Source organism: Ambystoma mexicanum, chromosome 8 (genome assembly GCF_040938575.1).
Source record: "Ambystoma mexicanum isolate Mex_15411 chromosome 8, UKY_AmexF1_1, whole genome shotgun sequence".
Lineage (NCBI taxonomy): Eukaryota > Metazoa > Chordata > Amphibia > Caudata > Ambystomatidae > Ambystoma > Ambystoma mexicanum.
The window spans coordinates 1,411,210,685-1,411,223,984 of NC_090929.1; the positions used below are offsets into that span (position 1 = coordinate 1,411,210,685).

At 45.2% G+C, this 13,300-nt stretch overlaps 1 protein-coding gene across 2 annotated transcripts in view; it reads left to right on the forward strand.

Annotated features, from left to right (window-relative positions):
• CRTAC1 (cartilage acidic protein 1) overlaps positions 1–13,300 on the forward strand; it is a 2,821,007-nt gene that overhangs the window by 687,250 nt on the left and 2,120,457 nt on the right. The window lies entirely within an intron of this gene.

Consider the following 13,300-nt stretch of genomic DNA (forward strand, 5'->3'; position numbering starts at 1 on the left):
CAGGGGAGTGAAAGCCTAGTGCTGACACTTTAAAGGAGTTTGCCAGAGATAAAGTATGAGCAGGTCAATGGGAATTGCTTGAAACAAGGAGTTGTTGCTAGGAGTATTTTTCTTTTAGTATATCTTAGATAGTACTTATTTGCATTCTGACTTAAGGCCTGTTTCGAGCATTGGGCCTCATTACAAGTTTGGCGGTATTCCAGTGGAAAATCTGCTGGAATACCACCAAACAGAATCACCATCACCGCAACTTGGTGCAGAAAATTTACCGCAGGATAACAAGCGGTGGCATGGTGGTGCAAGTACCCATTTCTGGAGTCTATATGAGTCCATGGGGATTTTGGCCGAATTACCACCAGCGATAAGTCTTCCGATTTTGCTGATTTGGGGCTGGAAGATGGCGGAATCACCTCCAGCATTTTGCTGGAACGTTTTCCTCCACCTCACCACCAAATTTGTAGTACGCCAGTCCGGTAATGTGGCCATAATGCTGTAATAACATAGTTACCACTGCATTACTGCCATTTTTTCCTGCACCACTGTACTTGCAATGAGGCCTATTGTCTTGGTCTGCTTCTGGCCTGCAAAATCTTATATGCACTGGGAAAGTCCTAGAGTTCAACTGATTGATTCATTTAATGCAGCTTATGCAGTCTATGCAATCCTTAGCTTTCACTGCCAGCACAATGAGCCTGAAGGAACCAGAATTTAAAATCTGCAAAGAAAACGTCTATCCAAAAAGGAAAACGAAGATGTGATCCAAACAGACAGCTCATTACACATTTATCTCAAAATATTAATTGCTTTGTCTGCCCAAATATGTTTCACCACGACATTATCCTATTGAAAAGTGTAAATGAACTGTGGGTTTGAGCCCCAGGCACCCAAGTTAATTCATGTTACAGAGGCGTTGATATAAAGGCAAAGGAGAACATCTATGACATTAAGGTTATGCATTTTCCCAAGTGGAGGGTGGTTGGTGCTATGTCTGCAATCATGCTATAATGAAAACATCCCATCACAGTACGAACTGAAGAAAGCCAAAAATAAAATTAACATATTTAGGGAAAAGTAATGTGTGTTACATTATTATAATCTTGTGAAGTTTTACAGCAGTAAAGACATTATTGTTCTGCCTAAGTCTATTGGCTGTTTGGAGTTAGGCAGCATAATAGGTGAGTTCACGTGACCCAACACAGCCCTTGACCCAACCTCTGCTTCTTTGTTCTACTCGCCATTGTCCATCTGCTCCTGATCCAATGCCTTCCTTTCACTAGCTCCTAGGCTCTATTATGTTTTGTGGTTTGTTACCCTTCCACTTTTTCTCATGGTTGGCCTCTTCCTGCCATGGAACATGTCTCCATTATTTGCAGTTTGCTTGTCCTTCTCCCTCTCCCCTTACCGCCTTGCTTTTTCTTATCTGTCTCTTTGGCAGAGGTGTTGGGCAGTGAATGAGCCATGGTCACTTGACTCACCTCAGCCCTTCATCCAATTGCTACCTCTCTTTTTCTGCTGCCAGCTTCCCACTGCTCCAACTCCCCATTACTTGCTCTAATAATGAATGACATCTCAGGGTTTCTACCACACGGCATCTGAAGAGAAGTGAACACAGCCCTAACTAACCTTCAACACTCCATCACCAACACTCTGGACATCCTTGCCCCTGTCATGAGGATCCGCATGAAACCTGCCTCCAAGTGCAATTCCTGGTATGACTCGGACCTGGCCACTCTGAAACGCAAGTGCAGAACAGCTGACTGTAAGTGGAAGGCTTCAAGCACATCCTCTGACAAAATGGCCTGCCGTCCACTTCAAAGTCAATAATGACTCTCCATCTGCTCAAATAAGAGGACCTATATCCAAGCCCACATCTCTGCAGCCACTAACAACATGGCTGAACTTTTCAAAATCTGCAAGGAACTCTCCAACCCTACTACAGTCTCCACTTCTCCTCTGCCTTCCCTGGTCCTCTGCACTTCTCTGGCCTCTCACTTAATTTCTAAAACTCAGAACATCTTGTCCTCACTCTCCTCTACGCCACCCTCATTCTCCCCCACCCTCTCTAAGGCCTCCCTTGGTTCCCCTCAGCCATCCCCTCCTACTCTCCTCTTTTTCTCCCATAACGCCTGACAAGGTTTCTAGACAGGTCCGCTCTATGAAAGTCTCATTCAAACAGGTGCTCCCCTGCTCCTTTAGAACTATCAAAGACATCAGCATCTCACTTACTCTAGACTTAGCTTATTTCTGCAATCGCTCCTTTGGCACAGAATCCTTCCCCTCACTCCTCAAGCACTCCCTTTAGCGCCCTCTCCTCACAAATCCTTCTGCCGACCCATCCAGTCCGGCCAACTACCACCCTGTCTTTATTAACCCCTTTCGTGGGCAACCTCTTGGAGAAGCTGGCCATCTCCCAGTTTATCCACCAGACTGAATCTGTTGGTTGTCTCTATGACCACCTGTCTGGCTTCAGAGCTGCCAAAGGCATGGAAACTGCTCTCCTGAACACCCATGAAGACTTGGTCTCTAATCTTGATTCCTGCTCTCCTTCCATTCTCATCCTTCTTGAACATTCATCTGCCTTTGATATGGTCAATGATGCCACCGTGATAAATCGGCTCTGTGATAACCTTGTCATCACGGGCCAGCTCTGGACTGATTGACCTCCTTCCTCTCGGACCATCCTTCCCAGGTTCAACTGGTCCCTTTTCTCTCCACCATCTCAATCTTCACCTGCAGTGTCCCTCAGGGCTCTGTCCTCTCACCTTGGCTTTTCAATATCTACCTGGCCCCTCTAGCCAATTTGATCCCCACCTTCTCTCCTAACTTCAAGTGTTATGAGGATGGCATAAGCTCCTTCAAGCTCCCCTCCTCAGCCTCCTCCTCTTCCTCTCTCATTCCTGACTGCCTGTTTGCTTTTCAGGCATAGTACACTGCTAACAATATCTGTCTTAATACCAATAAGACTGAGATCCTACTCATTGAGACCACTGCTCCCTGTTTCCCTCCCGAACTCTGGCCACCCTCCATGGGCCCTCTGCTGTCACCCTTCTGTGAAGCAATAAACCTTTATAGCATCTTCGACTTCTCCCTCGCCTTCTCTCCTCACATCATAGGCCTTGCCAAGAAGGTCCACCTTCAGCTGCACCTCCTCAGGGGCATTCTCCCTTTCCCCACCTTCCCCCAGAAACTCATTGTCTCCAGAGCTCTGGTCCTCTCCAGGCTGGACTACTGCAACAGCTTCTTCCTCAATCTGACTAACTCCTCCCTTCGCCCCCTTCAACTAATCCAGAACAGGACTCTGAGACTTATCCTCGGTCTCAAGCCCAGGAACTGCATCTCTTCAGCCCTAAAATCTCTCCACTGGCTCCCGGTTGCTGCAAGCATCAAGTTCAAGACCCTCTGCATCCTCTGCAATGCTTTCTGGGACCCGGGACCCCACTTTATCCAACTCTATCCCCCTAAATACCTCCTTGCTAAAGCCCTTCAGTTGTCTAGCTCTAACTCTCTGCATATCAGACACTTTTCCAAGCAGAGAGTGAGGGTAGACTTCTCTCCTCCACAGGTGCCTCTTTCTGGAATGTCCTCCCTGCCCCTCTTAGACTTGAGACAGATATCCTTAATTTCCAGAAGCTTCTCAAGACCTTAGTTGTTCTCTTTTTCCTTCCCCCTCCTCCTCCCCTGCTAATTCCCCATCTCCTCTTGATTGGTTGCCTGTTTCCTTCAGAGTCTTACAGCGCACCAGGCCCCCTAGTCCAGTCTTCCCCAGCACTTGGTCTCCCCTAAACCCCCCCTCTAACTGCACTTGCCCTTCCGGGCCCCTGCACTAGCCAGGCTGCACTTGCACCCTGTAACCCTTCCAGTCCCTTACCTCACACTTAGCTTGTAGACCTTCCTTCCCCTGAACTCTATGCTTTCCCCTGCTCTGTCCAGCTGTCTTTCCCATGCACTCGCTTTTCTCACGAGCCCTTCCCCTCTCCAGTGCACTTCTCTTTACTACACTTGCACAACTCGAATGCCACAAGCGCTAGTACTTTCATTTTTGTTTTATGTCCTCCCTGTTTTCCCTCCCTCTTGTCTTTTTGCACGTTGAAACACATTGTATGTAGGCACATTATTAAGACCCATTAAATAAAATAAAGTGCAGGAAAGACAAAGGCACAATATCACACCACATTCACTGCTCCCAATACCCATACTCAATCATGCTCACAAAACCCTCCCCACACACATCTGTGCTCTTTGTACCCTTGCAACCCCATTCACATCAGTCTTCACTAGTACCTTCTTGTCATCCAAAAAGCCTATGCAACCTCAACTCCTTAACGCACACTGAGCAGTACTACATGCTGCACACATTGTTGACTCCATTGCACATGCAGGGTGTGTTCTCGTTATCAAAGAGATTTGATTGCCTCCCACCATCATTCACATCATCAAACACCTCATTACCATATGTCATAGTATACAACTAGGGATGGGTGAACTTTTCCAGGCAAAGATAGAAGCACACAAATGTCAGTTGATTCTACCACTTGGAACACCTTAGGAACATTTTGAAAGGTCTCTCTAAAGTTTGACAACATGGCATAAAGGGAGAAACATGGCTGGAGCTCTTTTTACGTCCTCAGCAGTTTTCAGACAGGCAGAAGGTAATTACTGGAACAGACATGGGACATTTAGGGAAGGATTTATTAAATGGAATGATATAGAATAGTTGAGTAGGGAGAGTTAACTGGGGGACCCCAACAGAGAACTAGATTAAGTGTAATATTTGAAAACACATTGCTCTGTGATGTACCTGTAATTTGACACAGACAAATAAGACAAATGCTATCACTAGTAATTCAGGGAGGCTGGTGACACACCAGTCACTGTCTGTCTCTTGAAGTGAATGTAAAACACATATTCCATTGGGTGACACTTGGGAGGAGGAGCAGAAGGATCAAGGAACCCCTGTGGGCAGCTTGTGGGAGAAGCAAGCTTGCTTGATTTTGATTGGGGGAAGCAGCAGAGATTCAGTGAGGCATGTGACAAACCAGTCACTTTCCGTCTTTTGAAGTGAATGGAAGAAACACGTGCAATCACGTGTTACTTAGGAAGAATGGGAGGAACTGGGAATTCTGAGGGCCAGTTGTTGGAGAGTCACACTCTGCAGATGTTGCTGGAGGGAGCAGCTGAACTGTAGGGAAGTGGATGACACACCTGTCAGTGTCTGTCTCTTGAAGCGATGAGGCAAGGCATGAGCCATGAGGTGTCAACTGGGAGGAGGATTAGGATGAGTCATGATTCCCTGATGGCAGCTTGAGGGAGAGAAACACTAACATGATTTAGCTGGAAAAAGCAGCAGAGATTTGTGTAGGCGGTCAACACAACAGTCAGTGTACATATCTTGAAGCGGTTGCATGAGACACATGCCTTTGGATCAAACCTGGGAGGAACTAGAGGATCTGGGAATACCTGCGGGAAGCTTGTGGGAGTGCCACACTATTCTGATTTTGCAATATCAGCAATGCTTACCTAAATTAAGACCACTTCTCCAATACAATAAAGATTGGCCACATCCTTCCCCAATTTACAAAGCCTACACTGTACCTAGATGACTTGGCAAACAACCGACCCACAGCTGCCCTACACTAGAAAGATTGTTGGAAAAGGGGGCTGCATGAGAAGATAGCTAAATGCAAGCTACTACGCAGAAATTGGTCCAGGTTCCAAATCACCACCATCCAGGTGATCAAAAATGAATCATCATGGATAAAGGGAACCACCTGGCTACTGGTCCTCTCAGTCCTCCCAGTCTTTTTACCACCTCTGATACTGTTGACAATGATAAACATAATCACCTCCCGCTTGAGTTACAGAGGGAGCTGTTCTTGGCAATGTCTCATCTATCATAGAAGAAATTAATGTTTGGTAATAGTAACATGCAATTGATGTTATTATGCACTTGTGACATTAGTCTCTTTAACTTTGTTATGAATTGTACTTTTAACAAGTTTTTATGCCGCACATTTAATAAAATGATTTCTCATATTATGTTGTCTCTATTAGACTGAAAACACCTGTATGTTTTGTAATTTGTTTACAATGGTTGTTTGATTAGAAAAAATCAATTGTAAGATTAATTTGGTCAATCTTGTGAAACACTTCGAAACAGTGTAGTGGTGTTGGGAACTTTTTTGATCTTCTAGTCTCTACCTGTGGCACAACAAACTGTTGCATTCATGTACCATTAGGTTATGTTTTGTTCACCATTAACACACCCTGGGTTCGATGTGTGGAAAGTTAGCAGACAAATAGCTGTACCATAAAAGAGAGAGTAAACATAAGACAAGCTGTCCTGTTTTTGGTGCACCTGGGCAAACCAGAGGGATAAAAGGCCAGCTGCATTAGGCCCACTTTATGCCTAATATGCTCCTGGGAGACACAGAAGCAAGGGTGGCTAGTCTCAAACTCACTCACTCTCTCCTTAGCAAAGTAAAGCCATTCACCCCTGCCACAGATCTCAAGACCATCATCTAAGCTGTAATCATTTTCCAAATGGGGTGGGGGAGCATGGTGTCTTCCAGGCCAGTGTCCTGAACCACTCTCAGACCCCACTGAAAGCTGCCCATATTATGCAGAGCATCTCATCACAGGACTGAAGAAATTAGACTTTATCACCCCGAACCACTTCAAAATTGCCAGATTCAAATAGAAGGCAATGACCACTAGACCTCTAGTCTACCTGGATGAACAACTCACCATGCCTAGGGGCCCAAAGAGCACAGAGGCGGCAAAACACCACCACACCAACATCCCACAAATTAAAAAAGAAAGCATAGAAAAGCCTTCTGGGACAAGAGAAGGGAACAAGAGAGCAAAGAAACATGAAGATGACAATGAATACATACAAAGGAACAGTGGTCCTACTGGGCCTTGCGACTTTTGGAGCGTGCAAGTGCAGTAAAAAGAAATGGGGGCTTGGGGTTGAGGGTAAGTGCAATTAGGGTTCCCCAGGGGAGGAAGTGCCAGAGGTGCCCATTGCGGAGGTAACGGGTAAGTGCATGGGCAGAGACATCCCAGGTGAGAGGAAGCTCAACCTCCCAACAGGTAAGTGCAGGGCGGAGGCAAAACCACCCGATGGGTGGATGTGGGCCCAGAGGGCAGTGCAGGGGGGGTGGTGGTAATTGGGTCAAAGGCCAGGGCCCAATCGGACTCTCAAGAAACCAGGCCACTAATCTCTGAAACAGAGGAGATGGTTAGCATGGGGGAGTAAGGGAGGAGGAGAAGAGAAAGGTCTTGAGTTGTTTGTGGAACTTGAGGTGGTGCAGTTCAAGACAGAGAGTGAGAGGGACACTGTTCCAAAATAGGGAGCTAGCTGAGGAAGGAGATCTGCACCCAGCTCTCTGCTTGGATAAACGTTTGATCAAAGAGATTTGGAGCGGAAGATTGTGGGATCTGGAAGGAGAGTATTTAGTGAGAGAGAGTTGCAGGTAGCATGGTCCCAGGACCCAGACAGCCTTGTGGATGATGCAAAGGTTCTTGAATTTGATCCTTGCAGCAACTGGGAGCCAGTGGAGAGATTTTAGAGCTGGTGCAATACGGTCTTAGGGGCATGATCATAGTGTGGGAGGTGGGCGAGGGCAGCTCACAGGGGGTGGGTGATTTGGAAAACTGGCTTGACAATGGCATTTACTTGTTTGAGTAAGACCATCTCCGGGTCTAAAGATACCCCAAGATTCTTTACTTTGGTGGTTAAAGTAGTTGGCAGACCAAACAGGGAAGGAGGTAACAGATGGGGATCAGGATTTTGAAGGAGGTGTTTGGGGTTAAGGAACATTGCCTCTGTCTTGGAGTCGTTGAACTGAAGATTTTTCCAGGCCAGTCAGAGCTTAATTTGATTGAGACCAGCCTGATGCTGAGAGAAACAGTCTTCTGGTCCGGAAACTTTAATATATAGTTGAATGTCATCAGGGTATGAGTGGAAAAAAATATTAAAATTGGAAATGATTGACTTAAGAGGGAGGATGTACATGTTAAAAATAAGAGGCGACAGAGAGGATCCCTGTGGAAGACCACAATTAACTGGTGCTGAGGGTGAAACAATCCGAGTTTTACAGTTTGTGAGCATCCGGCTACGAAGCTGCAGAACTATTACAGGGGTGCTCCCTGAATACCTAGTGTGTGAGTCATGATAAAATTATGGAGTGGTCCACTGTGTCAAAGGCGGCATAGAGATCCAGCATAACTAAGAGGGATAAGTGGCCTTGATCGGAATGTTGTATGAGGTCATCCCAGACAGCGACCTGCGCAGTTTTGGTGCTGTGGTTAGGGCAAAAGCTGGATTGATGATGATGGAGCAGATGATTATACTGAATTGAAGGTGTTTTCCTGTTATTATTACCCAATGTAATGGTGCTCACGTTATCAACGTTGGAAGGTCTGATTGTAACTTCTCTCCTAAGGGCATGGGCAAAATCTTAACTTGCGTAGCTATGTTGCCAGCTATAAGTGAGAAGTACCTGAATTGTGGGGTGGATCACAATTTCCTTTTGAAGCCATCATCCACCATTGCAACATGAGAGCTAGTAACAGGGTTCCGGGAAAAACGTTTTTAGACTCGAGATTATGGATAGAGATCGACCGCTTAATAGTGCAGCAAAAAATGTTAATATGGTATGCTGAGTATTAAGCAATCCCAGGTGTATGTTTGCCACTTTATGGACCTCAGAGGAAGGTGTGTGAATGCCAGGCTTCATTACAGCCCTCACCATCTTCAAGCCTGCAAAATCTGCCTAAAAATAAATAAAATAAAACATTCCTTAATCATTCCTAAAATTACCCCGTTCAGAAGAGCATCTGGTTTGAATAATAAGCAGGTCACACGTTCCTAGGGCTTCGCGCCAGTATACCAAAATAGACATTAGAAATCAAAACCTTAGCGTAGGGAAACAAAATCCGCGTGGCATGTCTAGAAATGGAGCTCAACGGTACTTCATTATGGAGAAATATCAATCACATGTTATTTGAAGTATTTCTGCATCCCACAGTACACTGCAATCTAGCTGTACGAAGAATGTCTCGCTATCAGAATTTAGAGTGACTTAGGTGGCAGATCGCAGGCAGGCGTGAACGTGCAGTGGTTATCGGCATGCCCGCCTCAATTGTCGGTATCGGGAGCTTGATCGCAGCTTGGTGTGCTGGGGTTTCCGGAGAGAGCTGTCTGTCTGCTTGCTCCTCTGCAGTCCAGCTATCATGACCTCCTGTGGATTCAAGAGATGTCGGAGGTTTAGTTAATTTTGCAGCTGAGCGATTCGATTGATTCATTGACAGGCTGATGCAGGGGGGGCGCTGAGACACATCTGCTGTCTCAGGGAATCGCACTGTCCCCGAAACGTTCAGCTCAGGTGCACATACATCCCTCTACCTGTCTGACTATGCCATGCACTGCTTCTTAAAGGGCCAGCATGCTTTGCGCCATGGCTCCCCCACAGACGCTGGCTAGGATTTACATTAATTAGTCATTCCGCATAAACTCTGAGTGGTGTCTTGAAGTGTGATTTTAACATGCAGGCTAGTTAAACGAACAAACTAAACAGACATATGAATAATTAAAAAAAAAGAGTTTGCATCATTTAAACTACATATCATTTATTATAAATCATGTTGCCTCGTTTTAACCAGGCCTTGCCTTGAATGTAATCCCCAATTAGAGCAAATCGTCCCACTGCCCACATGCTTCTATCAAACTGGAAGGTGAGTCACACACGCTTGATATGAATGCAGATGTGCCGTTATTAGAAGTAAGACTCCCAATTTGTGGGCAAACAAGCCCCCAGCTACACCGTCCTCCTCTCTCTCCACTCTCCAACCACAAACTGCTGTTTCCACCACATTCTGACACAACTACCTTCTAGATTAGAACAGGGAACACGTTCAACTATGTACAAGTCTAGCTGCAGCTAGCCCACAGCATGTGTGGATTAATACGCAAACACCAGTCACTGTTAGGTAGCACATAACACAAACCGTGTGTAATGCCTCAACTTTGGATCTGCTTGAAAGGTATCCTGGTAGCTCGTGTGATGTTGGCATGAATACTCCTTCATCAACTCAAACCCTTGCTAACGCTCATTTTCTTTTTTCTAGCGTAGCGTGTCTCTGAACATGCTCAAACTGCTCTACCCTGGTCACTTTGGGTTGCTATAATGTCATAGTCTGCGACTGCTGGATTGGTGTTTGAGTTTGAACCACCAGGATGGGTAACCTCTGCATCCGCCGGATGATCTGCTGCCGTGTCAGAGGGAGCCTTTGTAATAGGGTAGCCACTGAGTTGAAGTGGAGCTTGATTCTAATGCTGTGATGAGGGAGCCCTTTGTGTGAGCATAGTTCTAATTACTCAATTGCACATCGGACTGGCATGGGCTCTCCTGCGGTGCTCGGTGGCATGCTCTGCTAGACCCTGAAGCCTTGGAATAGTGTATGACCTATACATGTTGGCTGCATTTCTCTCCTTTGGTTTACCTTGTTGATGGTCACCATTAGCCACACCACCAAACCATTCACTTGCCGCTCCAGTGGCATCATCTTCCTGTTGCCACAGCCGAATAGGTTAGTGAAAAATTTAACTCATGTCCATTGATTGGTGGCACACTGTCTATTTTTACTTTCTTTCGATGTCCATCTCAGGTGTTTTTATTCATTTTATAGATTTATGAAAACAGCTTTTACCAATCAAAATAATACGTATATTGCATTAAGCATTGATTCAAATGCAGCCATATCAACCTTTTGAAAATAATAAAATCCACAGTGCCTGCTAAATAGCTGTAATAGAGCTCAAAAGCAGAACTATATGATCACACAGTTGTGTGCCATAGTATTAGTTAACAATGAGTTAGGCTTGGCATCCATTCAGGATCATGTCCAGGAAGAGGCTGTACCATTCTCTGAGCCACCTGATAGTTGCTGATCGTGACAAGTGGTTCTGTGCCATGATCCTGGTGCCCATTGTTATATCCTTGTCCTGGTCATTAAGCCACACATCAACACGCAGTCATTGTCCTGTAGTGATCTGGGGGCTTCTGCAGTAGATCCTCAAGGTTTGGCATAGTTTGTGTTCCACAGGTGACTGTTGCATTTCTGTCCTTAGCTCACACTTCTTGATGGACCCCTTGAATCATACTACATACCTTTCATGTCATGAAAGAAAACTCTGCAATTGCAGATGATGTTTTCAGGGACAGGCGTGGACCCGAGCTCAAAGTGCTAGGAGAGAGGTGGGTGCAGAAAATGAGAATCTAAGACTATAAGCCATAGAATGTTTGCTTTGATTCATCCTGTCTTGGATTGCCTTTAGGTAACTTGGAAGGGATTCCAGCAAAAACATATTGTTGGGAGAATTCCCAAGTTTGGGTCATAATGTCAACTACTGAAATGTGGAATGCATCATTGTGCACTGGCACACAATATTATTTTGATTACTGGAAAGGTCAAGTAGCCATCCCATAAAACCAGAATGCATTTAGCAGAAGTGTGAGTGCCTATACCCAAAACAAACAAAGCCAAATCACCCATTCTATGGGATGGTGGCCGCTTAGGTTGGTCTACAGTCGGGTTTGAGCTCTCAATGCAAGAAGAGACCTAATGATTGCCATATCTGTTCGCCCCACCCACAAGGAAAATCCAGCCCAAAATACAGGTGCCCTCACATTCTTTTGCAAATGTAAAACCAGAATGTACTTGCCTGATGGCATTAGACAAAATACATTGTGGCCGGGTTCAGATACCAGACACCCTTTGGAAGTTCAGATATGTTTTAGGTTCTATAATAAAACAGTGTATTTGTTTCATGGAAAGTAAAAAGGTCAAATTTGTTTCGAGTTTACCATTTGGTCACTGACCAACAACCCCACCTCCCTTACTATATACATAGTCACAAACTTGCCGTCTGAATTTTTGCAGTAAAGAAAGTAAAATGTTCAGTTTAAAAAAGTAACCATTTTACTTTCGACCAAAAAAGTGAGTGCCATTTTTGAAATGTGCTGCACTTCTGTACCAGCATCTGCACACATGCATATGCCAGTGCTTCAAATGTTCTTCGACTGCTTTATACAGTCATTAAGAACATTAGTATTCCCCTTCATCAAATACAACACGCAAATGTTCTTTTTTGCTTGTTGAGTTTGGGCACCTTTGTTTAGGTTGGCATGGTATTTTATATCATGTGCCCAAAAGCTGTCCATGTTAAGAAGTTACTGGTCGAGCTGACTGCCCTGGAGCCAGCATCTATACATATAGAGAGAGCTGTGCATTTGCCGCTGTTGAGTGCTTTTCCAAGTATTGTAAAGCATTGCTCGATGCATCACCGTGTTCTTTGTAGGAGACACCAAGTGCAGCTGATGTAGTTGAAATCGTTCAAGATTTGCTGGATGATTCCACACGTTTCCTTTAAGGTCTCAGTTGCTGATGACAGTCGAAAGGCTTGAATCAAAAAGAGGAGAACAGGCATTATAATCTCTTGTATACGACTATGTAAATGTAATCATTGGAGGAGCCACTCCACCAATCAAGCCCTTTGAAAACATGTCTAAAGGTAGCAAGTATGACAGAAAATGGCAGTGGGTAAGGAGCAGGAACATGCACTACAATGATTCTACGAAGACGGCATGGTGTCACCCTACACAAGCGTGAAGGCCTCAGAAAGGCATGTTCTCAGCAGTAGCAGCTAATAACCTCATCCTGAGCGGCACGTGACCAATACTCTGGAATAAGCTGCAACACTGAGTTAGTTGTTAGCCAAGCCTGGTGTGTATGACATTGCAGTGTTTGCTGTCCATGTGCATACATGCGCCTCCTTCTGCTTCGGTTTGTCTTGTCGTACATGAAGCACATCCCCCTGTCCAATATACATGTGGCTTTTGGTTTTTCCATTTGTAGCTTAGTGTAGGGGTGTGTTCTTGCTTCCTGTAACCCAAGCAGTTGGCACACGTATGTTTGCATTTTATTTTGCAGTCTATGGATTGTATTCCGATTTTCAATTCTAAGGAAAGTAGACAGGGCCCGTCCGTATAAGACTGCCCTGACCATCCTCTGTTGGTGTCACCTCCCTGTCTCGAAAAACTGCCATTTATCTGTTTTGATGCGAGTCTTGTGTAAACCTAGATGCCGGTTTCTCTCAGCTATTTCCGTTGTTTCACTATTCCACAATCCAACTAATGTTTTTAGATGCTCCACTGTAAACTATGTATCTGGCTGGGATACGTTCTACTGTGCCTGCACTTGGTACATGGGCAAAAACCATGCCTTGTCACCATAT